Genomic DNA, 24407 nt, shown 5'->3' on the forward strand with positions numbered 1-24407 from the left:
GTTACCATCCCTCTTGTAAAGATATAATAAAAAGAGAAGAAAGGAAACAATTTCTCCTTGTGACGAGAAACAGTTAAGATTTAGTCTCTTCACAACATTCCCATATATTATACAACACTGTTTTCTGTCATCATGTTGTACATTCCTAGTACTCATAACTGGAAGTTTGTACTTTTTTTGCTCCAACTCAATAAAGCATATCAAATTGAAGTAAAATTATATTAGAGAGATAACCCAGACCTTCACTCTAATTATTTTAACATGTCATCAAGTATTTTATTGTATTTCTTCCAATTTTGTAGCAAAATAAAGCATAATAGCAGTGCATTAAAATGTATGAATATGTTAAAGGCCAGTGAAGAAATTAACATTGAAAAGGCGGGCCTACTCGGGCGGACTCCATCTTGTTCTGTATCCTTCACCTTGACCACGCCTCCTCCCCTTGAGTAACCTCCGGCTCACCTGACCTGCCTAACAGGACTCCGACCCTTCCCCAGACAATCGGCTGAGGCCACAGCTATTACCTCACCAACTGCCCCTAGGCCCCAATAAAACCTTTGTCCTTTTGAAACTCGCTCTCTCTCCCAGGTATCTCACCGCTGCGTCGGTGCAGGTAGGGGATTGAGCTAGCTCGAATAAAGGCTCTTTTGCTTTTACATCGGACTCAGCTCCCTGGCAGTATTTGGGGATCACGAATTCTGGGCATAACAAACATCTTTCTCATAAAAGATAACCCAAAACCTTGATCCTATACTCCTCTTATTCTGTTAGGTTTAGTTATGTATCACCCAGCATTTCTTCAGTGCTTTAACTTTCTATACTTTCAAATTCATTATTGATATTATACATAACAAGAACTTACCCTGTTTTTCTTCATCAGAAATTTTACCATTCTTTACCTTTTTTTCTTTCTAATATATTTGAGAATTACTTTGCCTAGTTCCACAAAAGCATGTTGGGGCTTTAGTGAAAATTACATTGAGTCTATAAATTAATTACTACTAACACCATAAGCCATTTTCATCAGTCACTGTAATTATTTTAATAGACTTGCAACTAATACTTTGTGTGGGTTTTTTTTTCTCTTTCTTTCTCTCTTCAATGGCTTCTCTTCTGATTAAGAAAAAAAAAAAGAGAGAGAGAGAAAAAAAGAAATCCTTATGATTTAGACAATAATAGAGCATCCAGGTCTGATTTTATTTCCTCCTCTTCCCTCTCTTGCTCACTCTGTTCCAGCCAAATAGTGTCCTTTGGTATTGTTTAAATATGTCACATGTCAGGAGTGTTTACAACTCAGTATTTCTCTGCTTATATTTTCTTAGATAGCAACACTGAGGTAGTGTCCAATAATTGTATTTAATAGTTCACTCATCTGTAATGGTTTCTTCTCTACTATTCAGTTTTGGTTTCCTCCATGTACTATCAATATCTAACATATATATTTTACTTATTAATATGCTCATGATCTGTCTAATGTCACTAGAATGAAAACTACATGAGGTAACATTCTTTGTCTGTTTTATTCACTTTAGGATTTCCATGCTTATAACTGTGTCTGACAGGTAGTAGGCACTCTATGAATGGTTGTTAAATGAATGCATGCATGAATAATGAGGGTGAAAAGGTGTGAATGAATGGATACTGTCAGATTAAAAAAAAGAAAGTACCTAATATATAATGTGCTTGCAAAATGCTTTCATTAAAATAAGACTTAATATGAATTCTTTTGCATAAGATTAGTATATATGATCCTCTATAAAAGTGCCATTGAAAGATTAAAAATATTTCAAAGTAATTCATTTAATTGTTGATTAATTTATCTTTAATATAACAAATATCAATGGACTCTATAAAAATTATATGTTCATCAGGATATAATAATACTTAAATAGCATATATTTAATACACAATTATATATTAACCTGGAAAATTACTCTATTTTTCAACATTACTGTAGGCCTGAGTTTCCATGACCAGCTAACAAAACTAATTTCCTCTCTCTCTTTTCTAGCTGAAGTTAGTCATGTTTTTAGCAGCTTTATGGACAGACCTTCTTGGGGAGAAACTGAGGTCTCCTACCAAGAGACCAAGAGAAATAAGGAATCCAGGCCTAGAGCTAACAGCCATGGAAGGGAGTAGAAGGCCATACTCCAGTCCCAGTCAAGCCTTCAAATGACTCACTAAAAATTTTGCACCAGAACCAAGCAGCTAAACCACTTCATTTACAGACTACATAAAATAGTAAATTTTTTAAAATTTATTTTTGAGACAGAGATAGAAAGAGAGGTGGGTGCTAGTGGGGGCACGTGCATGTGCATATGTGTGCAAGTTGGGGAGGGGCAGAGAGAGAGAGGGACAGAGAATCCCAAGCAGGCTCTGTGCTCTGAATGCAGAGCCCAACTGGAACTCAATCTAATGAGCCATGAGATCATGACCTGAGCCGAAATTAAAAGTCGGTGGGTTAACCAACTGAGCCACCCGGGCGCCCCAAGATAATTTTTTAAGTCACTAACCTTCAGTAATTTGTTATACAGCAATAGATGATTAATAAACTATGTTATTACATATAAATAGTAATATCCCTTTCCATCACAGGCTAAAGTTGAAAATAAAATCTTTCCAGCATTGCAGATAATTGAAATAAAAAAATCACTCACATCTTTAGGGTTTTTTTATAGGTGAAAAACAATTATACTTAGTGTGCTCCTATTTCTGTTTTAGATGCAACATACAATTTATCAATGGAATAATATGCCTTCTCAGATTATTTTTATAATGCTCTCCATGGACTTGGAGGGACGGACAACAAAACTAAGTCATAAAAATGCAGTTGATCTTTGCTGTTTGTGGATTCTGTATTTGTTTTGTTTTTATATTCTGAATTTTTTTTTTATTAGATGAAATTTATTGTCAAATTAGTTTCCATACAACACCCAGTGCTCATCCCAAAATGTGGATTCTGTATTTGTGAATTCACTTACTTGCTAAACTTTATTTTTAACCCCCAAATCAAATCTATTTTGGGGGTTATTTTTGTGGTTATTCGAGGACATGTTCAGAGTAGTGAACTAAGGAGGAAAAAAGGACAGAAATGCGATGGTTCAACCCAAGTTTGAGATTCTAAAATATTTCAAGATTATAAAGGTTTAAGCATGACACCTGAGTTTGGATTTTAGGTCTCCTAGTTGTTTTGTGAAATCCTGCATATGTCACTTCTGCAGTGAGTTCAGTGTTCTGAATAGCAGGGTGGAGTAATATCTAGAGGATGAATTGCTCGGGTATCAAATTAGACCTATGCATGTATACTTGTTGGCATAATTCCTGGCACATAGTTCCATAAGTCAGTGTTGTTACTGTAGCTGTTAATACTATTATTATAATCCGCACTAAATTTAGGCTGTCTGTAAGACTGAGTTATTCCAAATGACAAGTAATATGGCCACATAAACTCCTCAGGATTTTAGAACAGATAAACAAAAACAAAGCACAATTAGTCTTCACCTCCCTCCTCAAGTAAAACTTATGTGACTCCTGTTTGCCAGAACATTCCAAAGAGAATGTCATAATTCTTAGATTAAAAAAATAGAGTAAAATTATTTGGGAGAAAACTAAGGAGTTTTTTATACTTGTATTTAAATAGGTGCCTCACAAATAAACATTTTTATGACTACCAAACCCTCTGCATTTTTCATATTGTGAAACATATATATTTCTCATACAGTGAACTGACTGTGTTGCAGTTGTATTTTCCATTAGGGATGTTATCAGTGTCAATTTAACAAAATTAAGGGAAAAAAAGGAAATACCTGTAGAATTATGACTCATGGGATCACAGATTTAAAAGGCAAAAAAAGAACTTAGAAATTTCACTGATGAATGAAAATCAGAGGGTAAGCTGGCATTTTGTCAAACTAACCCCATTCTTAATGCTGAAGCATCTTAATCTTTCATAGCACATTCAGCCAGAGTTTCATAAAAAGGCATTTCAATTTAATTTAAATTGGCTGAAACAATCAGATAGCTTTTTCTCTCCTAAATGACTTGCTTTTGCAATGGATGTAAAAGCTATTAGCTTTTTTTTTTTTCTAAAAGTAGGTATGAGGTATGAGGATTTTGTCTCTTGAGATACACTCTGATTATTAATAAAGAGGTTGTGAAAATTGAACATGACTTTCAGCCAACACAGTAACACAGACTTTGTTAAGTGACAAGTGACATTAAGAGCCCTTGAGAGGCAGGTTTCTGTCAGAGAGAGGAGATTCATGTTAGTGTAAAGGGAATAAAATATTACCATTATAGAGAAGTTTAATTTCATTTCTTACCTGAAGATTATAGTAAACTAAAGAGAATTTGTTGTTCAAGAGATTGTTATGACATCTGACTTTGTTAAACTCCTGTCTGACAGTCATAAAGAAATCCATGACCGTTTTCCGTTTTCTTCAGATTCTAGAGTTTCTTATTCAATTTTCAGCTCTAGTCGATGCCTCGTAATGATGACATAAACATCTCCATGTTGATTACCGACGTCCTTTCATTTATGGTGTCACAACATTCTTAAACTCCACAATAATTTGATTGCACATTCTGGGGTCATGCCTTGGATCTTAGCATCGCTCAAACCTGCTGGTCTCTCAAATCCCTGGTTTAATCATAAACTTCTGTCTTCAGTCTTTCTAAGAACAGCTCCTTTTCTCTCCTCTAATGCCTGGTATTTCTGTTCTTCACAGCAGTTTCTGTAATTCTATAATCTCTAACTGAATTAAAATAATGTGGTCAGGAATTTCATAATGCATTTGCATTTGGAATCCTTTAACCTACCACAAATTCCCTGATATTTTTGCAGGAATAATTTTCAAACATTAGTATTCTGCATTGTTGGTTTTGAGGGTTTTAGGAAAAAGTAGAGAACTTGGTTAGTGGAGCCAACTATAATTCAATTTTTTAAAAATCTTTGAGCCCTTTCTTTTATTCAGGAATGATTAAATAAATCCATTCCTTATGTCTTTCTCTTGGAGTGATTCAATTCTCACTTCTGTGAAAATGCTCTAAAATTGATAAGCTCTAACTTTGATTTTCTAATGAATTCCTTATGTACTGGTTCTATCTATCTATCCATTGTTGATTCATTAAATCCAAAAATTAAAAAAAAACAACACACCTACTCCCTTCTATAACCAATTTTTACTACACACAAACTAGTATATATTCTATATAATGTTTATGGGCAAAATAATCCATTGATCCATCCATTTATTTGTTCACTTATGCCACTTTTTCCTTATTCAAAAATATTTATTAATCACCCACAAGTCAGGCAGTGACCTTGATGATATGACAGGAAGATGAATAAGGCATATTACCTGTACTAAATGACTTAATAGTCTACAATAGAAGATCTGGAGGTAGATATTTAGAAAGCATCATAGAAAGTTTAGTAACAAAGCCCTAGCCAAGAATGTTGCATAATAAGAATAGAACACAGAATGCAATGTATAGAATAGAGAATGCAGAGTGAAAATAAATAAAAGAACACAATCATAGGCATAGATGTAGATAATATTTGTAGAATCTACTTGTAGAGAGTTAACTACATATATCTAAATGATCAACAATTATTCCAGACCCAAATGTTATTTTATATATATATATATATATAGGCTGTCATTTGTTTCATAGCATTTGAATCTTCTTGTATGTTCCTCTAGCACTTAATATATACCTCTGTAGGTATCACATCTCACTGTAATTACAGATTTATGGTACATATCATTGTCTTCCATGATACAGGTTATTGATGTTAATGACATCATATTTGACTTTATATCTCAGCGTCTAATTCAATGTTTTGAACATATTTGACATTGAATTAATGTTGGCTGAAAGGAACCATTAATCATCCAAGTTTCAATATCCTAAAGAACGTGGATTCTAAAGTCACCAAGCCAATGGTTAGATGTTTGGTTCAGTTTATTTCTAGCACCATATACTTGAGCAATTATTTGAGCTCTCTTCCTCAGTTTCTTTCCTATACTCTGGAAAATGACCTACTTCTAAGATTATTGTAAAGATTAATTGATTTGAGCATTAACAGACCTTCACCATTGTCAGTGCAATATAAGATAGCTATTTTATTATGCACTTTCTTTGTCATTTTAAGTAACTTCTACTCTAGTTCACACACACACATCTATTTTCCCTGATCTTGCAATGGCTCTCAAATGGGTCTTTGTACCACCAGCACCTCTCTCTTCTAACGTATTGTTCACATACCCTATAATTCACACACTTGGACTGTATGGCTCAATGTGATTTTTCGTATATTTATAAACATGTACAGCCATCAACACAGTCAATTAAAAACAATTTTTTTACACCTCAAAAAATAACCCCACATCCTCTAGGTATCTATTCCCCACATCCCCAGTGCCCTCTCACCTAGTCATAAGCGAGCACTAATCTACTTTCTATATCTATATATTTCCCTATTCTTTTACATGAATGGAATAGTGTAGTATGTGGTCTTTTGTGACTGGGACTAACTTCTATCAGCATAATGTTTTCAAGGTTCATCCGTGTTGTGGCATGTTTCAGTGTTTCGTTACTTTTTATGGTTGAATAAATTTCCATTGTAAGGATATACCATATTTTGTTTATCCATTTATCCTTTGATTGACATCTTGGTTGTTTCCGCCTTGTAGCCACTATGAGTAATGCTGCTATAAATATTTATGTACAAGCTTCTGTATGGGCATATATTGTTATTTCTCTTGGGAATATATCCAGAAGTGGAATTGCTGGGTCATATGGTAACTCAAAGTTTCAAAGTTTGAGGAGCTGCCAGACTGTTTCCCAAAGCTGCTACATCATTTTGCATTCCAACCAGCAGTGTATATGAGTTCTGATTTATCTCGTCCCTTGCCAATGCTTGCTGTTATCTGTTTTTTTTTTTTTTTCTAGTCATCCTATTCGTTTTAAAGTGGTATCTCACCGTGGTTTTTTATGTTTATTTGTTTATTTTAATCTTTTTTCATATTTATTTATTTTTGAGAGAAACAGAGAGCGCAAGTGGGGTGGGGCAGAGAGAGAGAGAGGGAGGGAGACACAGAATCCGAAGCAGGCTGCAGGCTCCTAGCTGTCAGCACAGAGCCAGATGTGGGGCTTGAACCCACAAACCATGAGATCATGACCTGAGCCAAAGTCCTACACTTAACTCACTGAGCCACCCAGGTGCCTCAATATTTTTGTTTTTGTTTTTGAGAGAGAGTGTGAGTGGGGGAGGGGCAAAGAAAATGGGAGACAGAGAATCCCAAGCAGGCTCTTTCAGTTCAGAGCCAGGGCTCGAACTCACGAAACACAAGATCATGACCTGAGCCAAAATCAAGAGTGGACGCTGAACCAACTGGTTAACCAACGCTTACCCAATCCAGGTCCCCCTCACTGTGGTTTTGATTGGCACTTCCTTGATGACTAATGTTGAGCATCTTTTTATGTACATATTGGCCATTTGTATATCTATCTTCTTTGGAGAAATGTCTATTCAGAACCTCTTCTCATTTTTAATTGAATTATTTTTTCTTTATTACTGAGTTATACAAGTTTTGGTATATATTCTAGATACTAGTCTTTTATTGGATATACTATTAGCATATGTTTTCTCCGATTATGTGGATGGTCTTTTCACTTTCATCATGATCCTTTGAAACACATCAAACCAAACAAAAGGTTAAAAATAATTTGAATCAAGTCCAATTCAATTTGTATTATTTTCACATCCAGGTACATTTACTTTAAATTGGAAAATTAATACAATAAGCTTTAAAACAATCAAAATTGAAGCAAAAAGAAAAAAGCCATCTGATTCCAGGGTATCCAAGTGGGTAAATTTACATAAGCATTTGAAATTCACACAAGGAACAATTGAAAACAACAGTAACACCCTTCCTGTCTCTGATAGATAGGTGTTGTCCATCTGTGCTCCATGTGTGCTCCACACACTGTAGCAAGGGTGTGGCCAACACTGGGCATTCCTTCATGGAGACCTGCCATACTAAAAGGGTGACCAAAGCTAGGCAACACCTCTGTGACCCAGAAGGATGTTTAAATGTTGTGAAGGGGAAGTGCAAATAGCTCTTTCCAGATGTAACATAAAGGTAAATAAGGAGATCTATGAAACGCGTTCAAGAGATTTTTGGGAATGCTGAGGATGTAACGTCTAACGAAATTAGACAAAGTTTCCAAAAATACTAAATCCCAGCTTTGTTCAGCTGACAGCCAACCACAGAGTGGCTCCTTTAAAGCGATAGAACATTTAGTCTGTGTGGGGTTTTTACTTGGGATTTTCCTCATTAAACTTCTCAGAGGTGCTCACTCTGGTTTTATCCACAGGTTAAAATCATCTTTGGTAAAGGTGAACAAGAAATACCACATTGTCCCTAAAACATGCCAGCCAATACGATGTTGGCATGGTGATAATAAAAGCCAAGACATGGTCAATGAATGTGCTTGCAGCTTTATAGGTAAATGCCTTCCAAGGTAGATGTAAAACTGACTTTATCTTGTAATTCATAAAGCTGAGGTAACGTAAGACAAAGGCAGAAGCATATTCCATCAATTGACAAAACTGATAATTAATCGAGAATACCAACTTGTATTCTTGAGATGCAGGAGCACATACATAGCACCTCAGGTACACACAGGGTACGGTAAGTGTGACATGACCTGAGTATCACATTCCTTGGTTTCCCATTCAGAGTCACTGCAAGCGCCAAACTGGAATTCAGGTCTTGGGTCTCTCCAAAGAACGGTCATTTGCTGTCTCTAGTTCAGTTGCTATAGTGCAATGCCTGCTGGGATAAGGACTAGCAAATTCATCTTCTCTTTTAGAAGGAAAAGTAATGTAACCACGGTGCAAAAACAGAGCCAAATCATTGCTTTGGTGAATATTGCAGTCGTGCTCTTGTTTTTCCTTCAGAAACTGATGTCATTTTTTTGAAGCCAAACAGTCGAAAAGAAGATGAAATTCAGTCAAAAAGAAGGTCGAAGTTGGTATCTGTAAAAATTCCTTTCACCTCATCAGCAACTGTCTTTGAAAACCCAAACTGCTACAAGGAGAACATAGAATCTTGCTCATGAATCCTGAAGGATATTCTCCCCAGTGAGATCTTTTTGAGGACACTGTGACAGGTAGCCCAATAGTAGGATGATTTATGATCATCAAATCCTTCACTTCATTGCTCAGCTGAACTATGAACAGAATAGGGAAGTAACATACATTTTTTTTTTTCTAACTGGATCATCTTAACCTATCCATGCACATCAGCAGGAAGAGAGAACTTATCAAAGACAATGTCATCTGCCACCAAATTTAGTGTTATTCTTGGTCTCTAGTGAAAAACAGTTTCATTCAAGGCATTTGTCCACTTCTTTTCAACTTCCATTTGCTGTGTAGCAGGTCCCCCAAAGAGCAGATTGATTGCTTTGGGTTTTGTGATTGTGCAAGAAATAAGAGGATTTATAAGGTGCTTTCCCATTACACTAAAAATACTTCCCATTACACTAAGATAAATTGCCAGCTTGATAGAGAGCAATGTAGGTATACAGCATCCCCTTATTTCTTGTTTTCTTTGGTTCAGAAACATGAACTGTCCTACCACATTTGGACTCCACATCAAAGTCTTGCATATTCAATACCAAATAGGCATTATTCTCAGCATCGTGTTTCAACCTGTGGTGGTATTTACAATCGGCTGATATTTGGGCTTCCTGGTCAGGTAAAGTTGGATGGAGTTCTGTTACAGGCACATGGGAGGGTGTAGACATGGCCATCCATGGGGAACACACTGCTGAGCCACAAAAGAGCTGCAGTCACTTCACAAGGTGTCTCAGCTGCTGGTTGTCCACATCCCACCCCCCATCATATACACTGTTAGTGCTGCAGAAGAACCAAAACCTTGGGTACTGCTGTTGAACTCTCCGGGCCCTGCATGATTCCACTTGCCATTGGTTTCATCTAAGTGCTACAGATCTGCTTAGGAAACCCTAATTATCTATGTTACCTTTTGTTACTGATCTTTTGTTGTCATATTTAGTTTCTTTGCCAAATCTAAATTCATAAAGATTTACTTCTATATTTTTGAGAGTTTTGTAGTTTTAGCTTTTATATTTAGGCCTTGGATCCACTGTGAGTAAATTTTTGTATGTGTTGTGAGGTAAGAGCCCAACTTCATTCTTTTACATATGGTGTTGATCTCAGCATCATTTGTTAAGGGTTATTCATAAAATGACCTTTAAACTTTTGTGGGAAAACACTTGACTGTAGATGTAACTTCTGGATTCCCTTTTGTAGACTATTGATCTGCATGTCTACCCTAATGCAACATTGTTTTGATTACCACTGTCACTGCTTTGTAGTAAGTTTTGACATGGGGAAGTGTGTGTCCTCCTGCGTTTTTTTTTTGTTTTTGTTTTTTTTAATTTTCTTCAAGATTGCTTTTGCTAATTTGGGTCCCTTGCATTTCTACTTGAATTTTATAATTAGTTTGTCAATTTCTACAAAGTTTTCTGAGATTCTGACAGGGATTGCATTGAATCTCTGGATCACTTTGGAGAGGCATTACCATTATAAGTCTTTTGGTCCATGAACATGGGATCTTTTTCTATTTATTGAGATCTTTAAAATAATTTCTAACAATGTTTTGTAGTTTTCAGAATATAGTTTTATAGTTTTGTTACACTTAACGCAATTTTTTAAAAGTTTTTATGTATTTCCTTTTTTAGTAATCTCTATAAACAAGATGAGATTTGAACTCACAACCCTGTGATCAACAGTGACTTACTCTTCCAACTGACTTAGCCAGGCACTCCACATTGAATCCTGTTTGTATTTTTTTTTTTTTTGATGCTATTGTAAATGAAATTTCTTTATTAAATATATTTTCAGATTGTTCATACAAATGTTTAGAAATACAAATGGTTTTTCTATATTGACCTGTATCTCACAACCTCACTTGAATTCATTTATTGGTACTAATAGTTTTTTAGTGAATTCTTTGAGGATTTATTGTGTACGAAAGCATCTGTGGATAGAGGTGGTTTACTTCTTTTCTAATCTGGATGCCTTCCATCTCCCCACCCCCCTACCACTCTTTTCCTAATTTCTCTGGCTTGAATCTGCAATACAACGTTGAATACAAGCAGTGGGACTGGACTTCCTTGTCTTCTTCATCATGAAGGAAACACAGCTAGTCTTCTTCCATTAAGTCTGATATGAGCTGTGAGTTTTCAAGTTTAGAAAGTTTTTTTCTTTCTTAGTTTGCTGAATGTTTTCTTCATGAATGTATGTTAGGTTTTTTTGTTGCTGCTGTTATTTGTTTTCAAGTAATTATGCTGCATGCATTGAGATGATCTTTGCAGGTTTTTTTTTTTTTTTCTAATTCTATCAATATGAGTGCTATTGCATTAATTGATTTTTGGATATGAAACAACCTTTCCATCACTGGGGTAAATTCTACTTGGTCATGGTATATAATTCTTTATATATGTTGTTGGAATCATTTTGTTAGGATTTTGTTGAGGATTTTGCATCCATACTCATAAGAGGTATTAGTATGTAGTTTTCTTTCCTTGTGATTTCTTTGTCTGATTTTGATATAATACTGGCCTCATAAAGTAAATTGAGAAGTGTTCCTTCCTCTTCTATTTTGTGGAAGTTTGCAAAAAAATGGTATTCTTTGAACATGTGGTAGAAATCAGGAGTGAAGTCATCTGGACTTGGTCTTTTCTATGTTGGTAGTTCTTTTGTTTGTTTGTTTGTTTTGTTTTGTTTTTAATTGATAAAATTTTGGCACTTGTAGTTCTAATCAAATTGTCTATTTCATCTTGAGTCAGTTTGGGTAGTTTATGTCATTCTAGAAATTTGTGTTTTTTACCTAGGTCAGCCGGTTTGTTGGCATACAGTTGTTCATAGTATTGCTTTACATTACTTTTTAGTTTTGTAAGATTGGTAACAATATCCTTTCTTTCATTTCTGATTCATTTCAGTCTTCTCTCTTTTTCCTTTGGTCGAACTAGTTAAACATTTGTCAGTTTTGTTGATCTTTTCAAAGAACCATGGTTTGGTTTCATTGATTTTATTGTTTTCCAATTCTCTACTTCATTAATGTTTTATTTAATTTCTATTCTTCCTTTTATTCTTGCTTTAGGTTTAGCTTGCTCTTCTTTTCCTAGAGTGTTAAGTAGATTGTTAGGTTATTGATTTGAGAGTTTTCTTTTTTCTTAATTCAGGGGTTTATAGCTGGAAATCTTTTTCTAAGCACCACTTTACCCACATTTCATAAGTTTTCATATGTTATATCTTTATTTTCGTTCATTTAAAATTACTTTCTGATTTCCCTTTTGATTTTTCTTTGACCTATTGGTTACTTAGACAAGTGTTTTTTAAAATTTCCATAAGGTTGCAAGTTTCCTGAAATATCAACTGTTGTTGATTTCTAATGTAATTCCATTATTTTCAGAGAACATAGTTTCTTTATTTTTTTTTAATGTTTATTTTTGAGAGAGAGAGAGAGAGAGAGCATGAGTGGAGGGGCAGAGAGAGGAGGAGGCACAGAATCCAAAGCAGGCTTCAGGCTCTGAGATGTCAGCACAGAGCTCAATGTGAGTTTGAATTCACAAGCCATGAGATCATGACCTGAGCTGAAGTCAGCCACTTAACAGACTGAGCCACCCAGGTGTCCCAAAGAGAACGTATTTTATTTTATTTTCATTATTTCAATTAATTGAGCTGTCTTTTGTGGCCTTAGTGCATGGTCCAACCTAGAGAATGTTCTATATGTCCCTGAAAATAAAGAATATTCTGTTGTTGGGTCATATGTTCTGCAGCTTTCTGTAAGATCCAGGTAGCTTATAGTATTGTTCAAGACTTTTATTTCCTTGTTGGTCTTGGTCTAGTTGTTATGTACATTAATGAAAGTGGATGTTATGGGTTGAATTGTGTCATCTTAAAAAGGATATATTGTTATCCTAATCCCCAGTACCTTCAATGTGAAAACAGAGCTTTTGCATACTTAATGATTTTAAGATGAAGTAGTTGGGCTTTAATCCAGTACCTTAATACAGTATGACTCGTGTGCTTGTATTCAGAGGAAAACTTGGACACAGTCACAGATACACAGGGAGAATGACACATGCAAACACAGAGAAACCCAGACAAAGAGGGAAGATAACCATGTGAAGATTGAGGCAGAGATTAGAGTTATGCCCAAAGTCAAGGAACACCTTGGGCTATCAGAGGCTGGAAGAGACCAAAAGACCTATGGATTTTGGAGAAAGCATGATCCTGCCAACACTATGGTTTTCAACTTCTAACCTCCAGAACTGTGAAACAATAGAGCTATATTTCATTAGTCATCTGGTTTGGGATGACTGGTTTGGGACTTTTTTTATGGCAACTCTAGGAAACTAATACATTAGAGCATTGAAGTCTCCAGTGGTTATTGTTGAATTGTCCATGTCTTCCTTGACTGTGTTATTTTTGCTTCATGTATTTGATGCTCTCGTATTAAGTGAATATATTTTATAATTACCATATACTCCTTATAAATTAGCCTCTTTATTATTATAAATATATCTATCTCTAGTAACATTTTTTTTGTTTAGCATCTATATTTCTTCTTATTAATGTAGCCATTGCAGCTTTCTTGTGGTTGATGTTTCATTAATGAAATTAAAATGCTAAATTAGGAAATATTCACTCAATACAAACAAAAACAGTAAAAAATACAGAATAAAAAAGATGAGATATATACAAAAAATGTGAAATGACAGCTATAATATTCAATAACTATTGTGGAAATGATTAAAATTAAGAAGTCTCAACTCCTCAAAATTCTGAAAGATTTTGTGTAGTACTGGAATTATTTCTTCCTGAAGGTGTTTGGTAAAATTTCCTAGGGAAATCATCTAGGCCTGGAGTTTCTTTGAAAAATGGGTTTTAATGTCCAAACCAGTTTCTTTGATAGATTTTGGAATATTAAGTTGTGTACTAATTATATTAACTCTGAGTAAGATATAATGGTTTGTGTCTTTTAAAGAATTCTTCTGATTCATCTAAGTTGTTGACTATTGGAATGAAGTTGCTCATAATATTCCCACAGCAAAGTTTTTAATATTTGTATGCTGTGTATTGATGATCCCTCTCATTTGTGATATTGGTAATTTGTGTCTTCACTTTTTTTTTTCTTGCTCAGTGTGCTTGGAGATTTAATAATTTTATTGTTTAAAAGAACCAGCTTTCGTTTCATGGAGATATCTATGATTAAATTTTATTTCTATATCATTGCTTTCCTCTCTGGTCTTGATTATTTTTCTTCTTTAATTTGATCTTCTTTTTCTAGTATCTAAAGTTGGACACTAAGGCATCGATTTGAGAACTTTTTTTCATTTTTAACCTAGTTATTTAGCAACTATAAAATTTTTTTCTAAGGACTACTTTAGCTGCTATCCAATAAATTTGGATAAAGTGTTGCCTGTTTGAGTTGGAAAACCATTATTAAGATACAAAAGCTTTGTAAGTTGTCTCACTACGCTTTTCCCTGACAGTTTTTACTTATACTACTTTATGTCCAATGCAGTTCCAACCACACATATTTATTGAAGAGTTCTCTCTAGTAGTTAATCGCATACAAGTGTATAATGTTTCTTATGTACATACCTTTTATGTTTGACAAGCTTTTATCAATTTAAAGGTAGAAATTGTAGTGGGTTTTTAGTTTGTTGTTTTTTTTTTTTTTTTAGATTGCAGTTTGTTTTTAATGTGTACGTAAAGTATCTAAACTCAGACTATGAAGGAAAATTGGTTAAATTGAATTGATTTCAATGAATTTGAATTGAAACATGGGTTAAATTTGCAGTTGAAATAACATACTTGGAAAAATAATGAAAACAACCAGATTATTTTTATCTATACGAAGAAAAGTTTTTATTTTCTTCACTACAGACAGGCCTGAATCAAGGAAAATAATTTGTTTCCTTCAAGAGAAGCATACTGGTTTTTAATTTTATCAGTCTGAGATAAGAAGACAAAGTTACGAAATTTATTAGAAAATCTATAAACCTATGAAAGTCTGGACTATACCATACATATCTTAATTTAAATCATTTTGATCTAGATAATATATTGTGTCAGTTATTGTCACTTTCATGTTACCTTGTAACTATGTTGTTGTTGTTGTTGTTGTTGTTTTAAAGTTCCTACTCTTTGGGGCCCCCGGGTGGTTCAGTCAGTTAAGCATCTGGGGTTCTAATCTCACAATCATCGTGGGATCCAGCCCCGTGTCAGGCTCCACGCTGGCCAGGGAGCCTGTTTAAGATTTTTTCTCTCCCTCTCCCTCTTCCCCTCCCTGCTTGCATTATAAACAAACAAACAAACAACAAACAAATAAATATGTAGTTCCTACTCTCTTTTAAACAGTTTTCCAACAGAATTTCAAAAAGCAAAAGAAATATGTGGATAATTTTTGACTCATCAAAAATATACTTAGCATTAATAGTATGCAATAATTATCTATAATTCGCCATTGTGAATCAAGTTGTATCAGTTTTATAGTGGTTTATATGTTTTTGAAATCCGCAGTATATGTTTAGAAACTACAGAAAATTACACAAGCGCATTTCTTGGTTTTAGCAATTGCTATCAATTATGGAAAAAAATCCATTATGTAAATACATTCCTAGTACAACTACAAATCACTTGGGAAATTAAAAAAGATGATTTAAAAATTTACAATACTGGAAATATTGGAGCATTGCTAATTTAATATAGATTCAACAATGACTTAAAATGTTGATAGCCTTCTGGCTTTTTTCTTTTTTAATTTTTTTTAATGTTTATTTATTTTTGAGAGAGAGAGAGAGAGAGAGACAGAGTGTGAGCCAAGAAGGGGCAGAGAGAGAGGGAGAGGGAGACACAGAATCTGAAGAAGGCTCCAGGCTCTGAGCTGTCAGCACAGAGCCCGACGCGGGGCTCAAACCCACGAACTGTGAGATCATGATCTGAACTAAAGTCTGGCGCTTAACCGACTGAGCCACCCAGGCACCCCTGGCTTTTTTCTAGTATTGAGAATATCACTCTTTCTTGTTCTCTACAGCAGCATGCTACTGATTTTTTAGAGGCAAGATTTTGCTAGCTATCATGTGCATTTCTTATAAATACTCATATTTTAGAAACTGAGATATATTACTATTAAATTGGTAAGTGTAAACAAATACTTGCATTTAACAAATTTAAAAAGTAAGAGGCCATTAACAGATTGTGACTAAGAAAGTTATCAACCCTTTTTAGCTCTACTGTTACTTGTGCCACTGTCCTTAGTGTTACGAGTTCTTGCAGCAACTCAGCATTCCAAATGTGTTCCATTGCTTTTTTTTTTCACCCTAAAGTAAAGAGAAACCATATGTGATAAACAAGAAACAAGTTTAAATCATGATGTTTATGGCATTTGGATCAATAGCTAGCACTCTTAAGGTAGAAAAATCAACTTTATAAAACAGTCTTTCTAACAAGATTGCTCTCAAAAATATATAGTTTTTGATACATTAGGGATGCAATTAATAATAACTGAAGGTTCAGTGTTTCAGAAAACCCCCACAGAATAACAACAAAATTCTATAACTTCTGTGTTTCAAAGGGGAAGGTGAATTTGAGAAGGGCTATCAATCAATCATGAGTTATTCTAGTAATTTTGGATAGTATCATGGCTATTTTTATTTAAGGCAGACATGGCTGGTGGTGTTTTTAAGCCATAAGCCTGGATGGGTTTAAAAATGCTATGTGATACTGGTAGCCACAGTTGCAGACCTTGGCAAAAAAACCTAACTGATAAGGTTTTTCTTGATGCATGGTTTCCTTTGTTCTCCTCATTTTGCTCATATTATAATTTTACCTTCTCCATTTCAACAAATTTGGCAAATCAGTTGATTTTCCCGTCTCTTGTGCCCTAAATCAAAAAGGTTTTCCTATTGGTCATTTAAAAAACAAACTAAATGTAAGTTGGGGTGTTATGGTATTATTGCTGTCAGAAATATTTAATAAGTCTAATATTGTTTCATTTTTATACACCTGGCTTTTCATTCATTGCCTTGTATCTTAATTCTGGCCATTGTGAAATGTCCGCTAATCACTCTGCTTACATAGAGTAACTAACCATTTCCAATCACTCTGTTTACATAGGGTAACTAACCATTTCTTTTGATTCTTTTAATTGACATTATCTTTATTAATTTACATTTTTTGATTTTCAATTTTGTACTTACTTGTTTGTCATTTGTTGACTATAGTCTTTTCCCAATGGATGATGACTTTCACAACAAATTTATTGTTTGTTAACGTTATCAATGCATATTATATATGAGGAATTAGGGATGATTTGTCTTATTGGTTATTAAGACATAAACATAAATTACCATATATGAATATGTGTGTATATATGTGATATGCATGTTTATGTATATGTAGCATCACATAAATAGTACATATAAATATGCATATACATGCATGTGGGTGTATGTGTATGTGTGTGTATATATATGAAGAAGATGGCCCCATATTTCATTGAGAAATTTAAAAAGAAAATAAGTGATATAAAAATGTATCTCTTCAATACACTATTAATTTGCTTTCCTAAGCTAGAAGAAGCGAACATAGAAAAATATCCTTGTAATCTAGGAATGAGATTATACATTTGAAGCAATTTAAATGCAATTAAAACCAAACCATTGCAAGAGACATTAATTAATTTGATTACATCAAAGTCAGGCTTTAGTTAAATAAAGGACACAACAGACAAAGTTTCCAGACATTGGGCACATCAGGGAATGATATCGAAATATCTAAAATCATCAAAAGAATAATGTTGGAAAATTAATAATTAAATTTTATATTTCAATCTAATCTAACAAAAATATAAACCTCAATTAAGTCAACTTTTGGTTAAGATTGTAGAAAAAACTGACAATTGCAGTATGGTTCATCATTTTAGATTGAAGCATTTAAGTGTGTGAAAAGCAGCTATTTTTTTTTTAAACTGCTATAAATGTCCAACACAACAACTCTTCTGTATATATCTGTGAATCTGTTAGTACTGAGGCAAATTAATATTCACATAATCCCAGTATTTCTATTCCTGAGTAGTATGTGTGTCCCAGAAGGATAATCCTATTGCTCTTTGGGTTCTCTGTACAAGGATGTTCTTGCATCATTATTGGTGACGTCAGGGAGTCACCAATAGTATAGATTTCCATCTCTGCAAGAGTGTAAGTAAAATATTGATACATACTCTGAAGAGGAAGGCAGCAACGAGCATTAACAGACTACTAAAGCAGGCTGTTATGATATATAGATACATATTTAAGAAATAGTACCAACCCAAATTATACATTCACTAGTGAATCGATAAACAAAATTTGCTACATTCTCACAATGGGAACTATACAAAAATAAAAAAGGAAGGAGTGCCGACACATTTAACAAAAGCCTCATGACAAGTGAAAAATGCAGACACCTGTAACTGCATAGTATATGATTCCAGAGGAAATATAGAGAGGATATGAAATTGTGAGTGATAGAAGAGGAGTGAGTGACAATCTGAACACTTCTGAGGGAAATGGTGATAGTCATGTACTAGAAGAACTTATGTCTGGGGATGCTAGGAAGAAGGAAGGTATTTGTGATTTATCTCTGATGTTTTTCTAATGGCACTCATTGACGGTTTCTGTATGTCAGGTGAAATGTTATGGCATGATTGCTGATGCAAACATAATTATCTCCAGTGTTGCAGCATATTGGCTCCGTTTGGTATCAGGAAATGAGATATAATTTATTCTCAAGCTGGTACATTTTGGCTGCCTTCCACCTATTTCCAGAAGTAAGATGTGCATAGTGAGTATATACTGGTATCAATTATTCTCCTAAGTGCATTAGGGGATGTGACATCACTTCTTTCTTTGCGATCCAAAGGAGTCTCTCATGGTAGCTTTATAAAAATATTGGGAGTCGGGAATAGAAAAAACTTCATGTGATACATAATTATATATGGAATTATTTGTCTATGATTCTGTTGGTTCTTTTTAACATAGAACAGCACCAGTATATGCTAATGGAGTGAACTTATGCTGTGTATCTTAAACTTATGTAGTGCTGTATGTCAATTATATCTCAACAAAATTTAAAATATTGAAGGGAGATAATCCACATATAGTTATAGTCAATGTTTTAAAAATATTTTGTGCCTTAAACTGAAAAATACAATGGTTTTATGATAACTGTTCTTAATTATTTTTCAATAATTTTGGATAATACGGTAATTGTAAGGATTTTTGCAAGTAAATATGCTCACAACCCAGTATATGCTGAACCACTCTCCAAACGTTTCATGCTCAAAATACTAGCATTTGCACATCTGGAAATACAAGAAAGTTTTCCTTATAAGTTTGCTCTGTTAAAGCAGAACACTTTCCATCAGGAGAAAAGAAAAAGTCTCAATGAAATCTTAGCTATGAATGTCACCAGGGCACTTAAACATCTTTGAACTCAGGGAAAAGCAGCTTATAAGAGGAGTCAGCATTGTGACAAGGGTAATTGGCTCTGATCATCAGGAGTTAAGAATGATGCTATGAAATGGGAGAATGGAACAACGTTTAGCTTCCAGGCTAATACCTGGGTACTCTTTGGTACTCCCTTGTCCAGTTTTTTTTTTAATTATATTTTTTTAATGTTTGTTTATTTTTGAGAGAGCGATAGAGACAGAGTGCAAGCTGGGGAGGGCCAGAGAGAGAGGGAGACACAGAATCCGAAGCAGGCTCCAGGCTCCAAGCGGTCAGCACGGAGCCCGATGCTGGGCTTGAAATCAGGAGCTGCGAGATCATGACCTGAGCCAAAGTGGGTTGCTTAACCAACTGAGCCACCCAGGCGTCCCTCCTTTGTCCAGTTTTGACTGTAAATGAACAAGTACAGAAACTCCAGACAAAGATGGTCACGGTAGTCAACTATTCAAACCCAGTGATTAAACTACCAGATAAATCTTAGGTAAGTGTGCTTATTAATTTAGCTGGGAAAATATTGAATATTTTGGCCACATTCAATATGACCATCAACTACATAAGATTAATAAAATTCTACATGAATTATTGCTAAACTTCTGCTTAAACAATATATATTAAATAAAAAAATATTTGTTCCTTTTTTTATAACTTTGTATCTTACTAAGTTTTTAAAATTTGGCTAAAACTCAGAATCTAATTAATTCTGTGGCCTCATTAGTATCTATAATCATGGTTCATTTATGTGAAATAATTTTGACCTTAGCAAGAGAATTTCTTTGATTGTTAAAAGTAATTTTATATTCCTCAAATAGATAAATGGTTTTGTAAACTTATCAAATTGTTTTGAGAACAATTAGTTTAGAAGATAAAGTTGTTGTATACACATCTGTGGGCCAAGGGGAAAGTGTTGGCTACTTTATCTTAGACAGAACATATGTCATGCAGTAAAAGTTCAAAGAAAGTAGAGTTATATCATTCCCATTGCTGCCAGTATCTTTCAAGAATTTAAACAGATACTAATCCATCCTCTAAGGTTGCTGGTCACCTGGAGCTCAGGGTCAGCTCTTGGTTGTGTATATTTTGCATGGGCTTTTAAAACTTAACACATTATACTGTTCTCCCATTATACCTGAGAGTTCTGGAAGTTCAATTTTCTGAGGAAATTTTCTCAGATTAATCAAGTAAATGTTTATTATTTACTTCTAATCATCCAATTTAGAAACAGATTGTTCTGAGAAAAAAAATTGCCAAATGTCCAAATTTGTTTCTACGTCTTTACATATCACCTGTAAATAAAAGTCAATGTCTTACTTTCCATTTACAGTTATTTAAACCGTCTTTTTTTAAGCTTAATTTATTCTTACTCTTTTGCAGTAGTTGTTATTACCATAAAGGGAAGCTCCAAAGTGGAAGAACTGTACGTATCTAATGTTTTCACAATAAAGTATCTAGTATAGTGCTGTACATGGTTATATACACGATTTGGTTGAATGTAACAATTCGCTTTTATCAAAGCATGTAAATATTGCATGTTTTATGGCCAAACCATAAATTGTTACAGCTGGTTCAATGGCTCAGGTCAATGATGTTAAAAAGAAATCCATCACATTGGATGTCACTTGGAGAGAAAAAAAAGTCCTGAAACAGACTTTGCATGCTTTATACATCCTGCTATTTCCATATTATTGGTAAGTTTTGAGTTAAAATCTCCTGTAAAAACTATAGTCTGTGAACTGAAGAAAATTTAGCTAATTAATTTTATCTTCCATCATAATAAATTCTACCTGTAATAAAATAAATAAAGAAAACACATTCATGGGGATAACATGCTACAGTTTATGACTAGGCCGGACACTCTGTTTCACTTTTGCCACCCTGAATGAGACATTTAAGTACTTAAATAAATGTCATTAATAGAAAAAAACAACAAAAACCAATATGAATAGTGAGTTGAATGAGTAAATTGCCTCACAATGAAAGATGATTTTTATTTTTCCATTTTTCTGTGTAGGTTTTATATTTCTTGTCTGTTCACATGCATGCCTTATAAATATTCCTGATTTACGGTCTTCCATGATTCATGATCTACCAAGGATGAGATCATCTGAATATATACTTGTTATTACTAATCATGCTTCTCATAACAGGAAACCCATTCATCTAATAAAAAGAATATGCAATAAAAAGATGTTTCCTTTTTCTCATTAAAATAATATAGAAAACAGAAATGTCATTTATTAGATATTCTGTTCAGAATGAAAACTGTGGCAAGCAATGGCACATGATTTCAGAAATACAAGAAGAAAGGCAGGTCATGGTGAGCCTTGTATGACACACTAAGGGCTTTCATTGTGTGAAGTAGAAAGGTATAAACATGAGTGGCAAGGTAAGATTTGTATTACGCAGAATTACTCTGGATGCTGTGTTAACAATGAAAGGCACAGGAGCAGAATAGAGGAAGGAAGACAATTTAGGAGGCTATTGACAAAATTCAAGGAGATAATGGCATGGCCAAAGATAATGACCGTAGACTGTAGTATTAGATACATCTCATTCCAAAGCCTGTGTTAAGATTTAAAGCCTGAGCACATGGCAGAATAGAGTAGTCTCTAACTTCCAACAGGACGCCTGTTGAAGAAATTATATTATTGTTTCTGTTTTTCTTGTTTGTATGTTTGCTTTCTGGCAAATGTAAGAGGAGGATATCAGTATCTCACATTTGAGTATATTACCTTGGTGCTGCTTTTTTTTTTTAAACATTTACTTATTTTTGAGAGAGAGAGAGAGAGAGAGAGAGAGAGTGTGTGTGTGAATGTGGGAGGGGCAGAGAGAGAGAGACACAGAATCTGAAACAGGTTCCAGGCTCTGAGCTGTCAGCACAGAGCCCAATACGGGGCTCAAACTCACTAACCATGGGATCATGTCCTGAGCCACAGTTGGACCGTTAACCAACTGAGCTACCCGGGCACCCCTGGAGCTGCTTTTTAAACAGTTAAGTAGACCCCTTGAGTACACAGCTGGAAAAAATGAGTTTAGATTCAGAAGGAGTTCAGACTGAATATATACTTTGGGAATCATGAAAATAAGATAGTATTTTTAGTCATTCAGCTGAATGAAATCACCTAGGATGTCAATGTAGATTAAGAAGTTGGTCAAGGAAGAAACCCCAGGGCATTTTTTTAACAGCTTTACTGAAATATCTTCATCTATAAAAATTGCATATCTAAGATATACAACTTGATGAAGTATATACATTGTAAAACATCACCACAATCAAGCTAATTAACATATTAATTACCTTTGCATAGTGTCCACTGCATGTTATGTTCATGTGTGTGGTGAGATTTAAATTTTTTTAAAATGTTTATTTTTAACACACACACACACACACACACGCACACACACACATAGACAGAGCATGAGTCGGCGGGCGAGGGGGGGTGTGGGGGGAGGGGAGGGGGAGCAGAGAGAGAGGTAGAGAGACAGAATCCCAAAGGGCTCTGCACTGTCAGCACAGAGCCCTTCGCAGGGGTTCGAACTCACAAACCGTGAAATCATGACCTCAGCTGAAGTTGAATGTTTAACCACTGAGCCACCCAGGAGCTCCAAGTGTGGGGAGTGGATTTAATTTAAGATCTCTCTCTTCAAATTTTAAGTATATAATGCATTACTGTTAACTATCTTTACCATGCTATACTTTCAATTTCTGGAATTTATTATCCTGCATAAGTGAAACTGTCTACACTTTAACCAACATCATCCACTTCCCCTCCATCAAGCCCCATTCTAGTCTGTATTTCTACGAGTTTGATTATTTTAGTTTCCATATGTGAGAGCATAGAGTATTTCTTTTTCTGTGTCTTACTTATTTCATTTAGCACAGTGTTCTATCCAGTTCTATCCATATTACCTCAAAATGACAGAATTTTCTTTTTTAAGTATGAATAATAATCCACTGTGTGTAATATACATATACATTATATGTATTATAATATATAGAGAAAGGCAGAGACACACAGAGAGATATATATAGAGAGAGACATTATTCTATCAATATCCATCTATCCATAAAACATTTTCTTTATTCATTCATCTGTCAAATGACATGTAGGTTGTTTCCATAAATAGCCTACTGTGAATACTGCTGCAGAGAACATGAACATACAGATGTATCTTCACAATCCTGATTTTAGATCCTTTCGATATACCCAGAAACTAGATTTCTGGATCTCATGGTAATTCTATTTTTAATTACTTGAGGAACTGCCATACTATTTTATGTAATGGCTGGACTCATTTATATTCCCGCCAGACACATGCAAAGATCCCTTTACTCCATATTCTCACCAACACTTCTTATCCATTGTCCTTTTTATAATAGCCATTCTAAGGTGACATCTTATTGTGGTTTTAATTTGCATTTTCCTAATGATGGAGATATTGAGCACTTTTTCATATATCTGTTAGTCAATGAAATTTCTTTTTTTGAGAAGTTTCTATTTAGTGTCCTTTGGCCATTTTGTTAATTATTTTCATTTTGATATTGAGTGTATATTAATTCATCATATATTTTGTATGTTAACCCTTCATTGGATATATGGCCTCAAAATATTTTTTCCATTTTATAGGTTTTCTTACCATTCTGATTATTTCCTTTGTGGAACAGTAGCTTTTTTAGCTTGAAGTAATCCCACTTGTCTATTTTTTTCTTTTGTTGCTTATGTTTTGGGTCCCATATCCAAACAATTATTGCCAAGATCAAGGTCAAGGTTTTCCCTTCTGTTTTTTTTTTTTCTGAGAATTTTGTAGTT

The 24407-nt window shown here is 34.3% G+C and overlaps 1 pseudogene; it reads right to left on the bottom strand.

Moving 5' to 3' along the window:
* Positions 1 to 8249: 8249 nt before the first annotated feature.
* Positions 8250 to 9829, bottom strand: LOC106984560 (lipid scramblase CLPTM1L-like; annotated as a pseudogene).
* Positions 9830 to 24407: the final 14578 nt, after the last annotated feature.

Source organism: Acinonyx jubatus, chromosome E4 (genome assembly GCF_027475565.1).
Source record: "Acinonyx jubatus isolate Ajub_Pintada_27869175 chromosome E4, VMU_Ajub_asm_v1.0, whole genome shotgun sequence".
In the NCBI taxonomy this organism is placed as follows: domain Eukaryota; kingdom Metazoa; phylum Chordata; class Mammalia; order Carnivora; family Felidae; genus Acinonyx; species Acinonyx jubatus.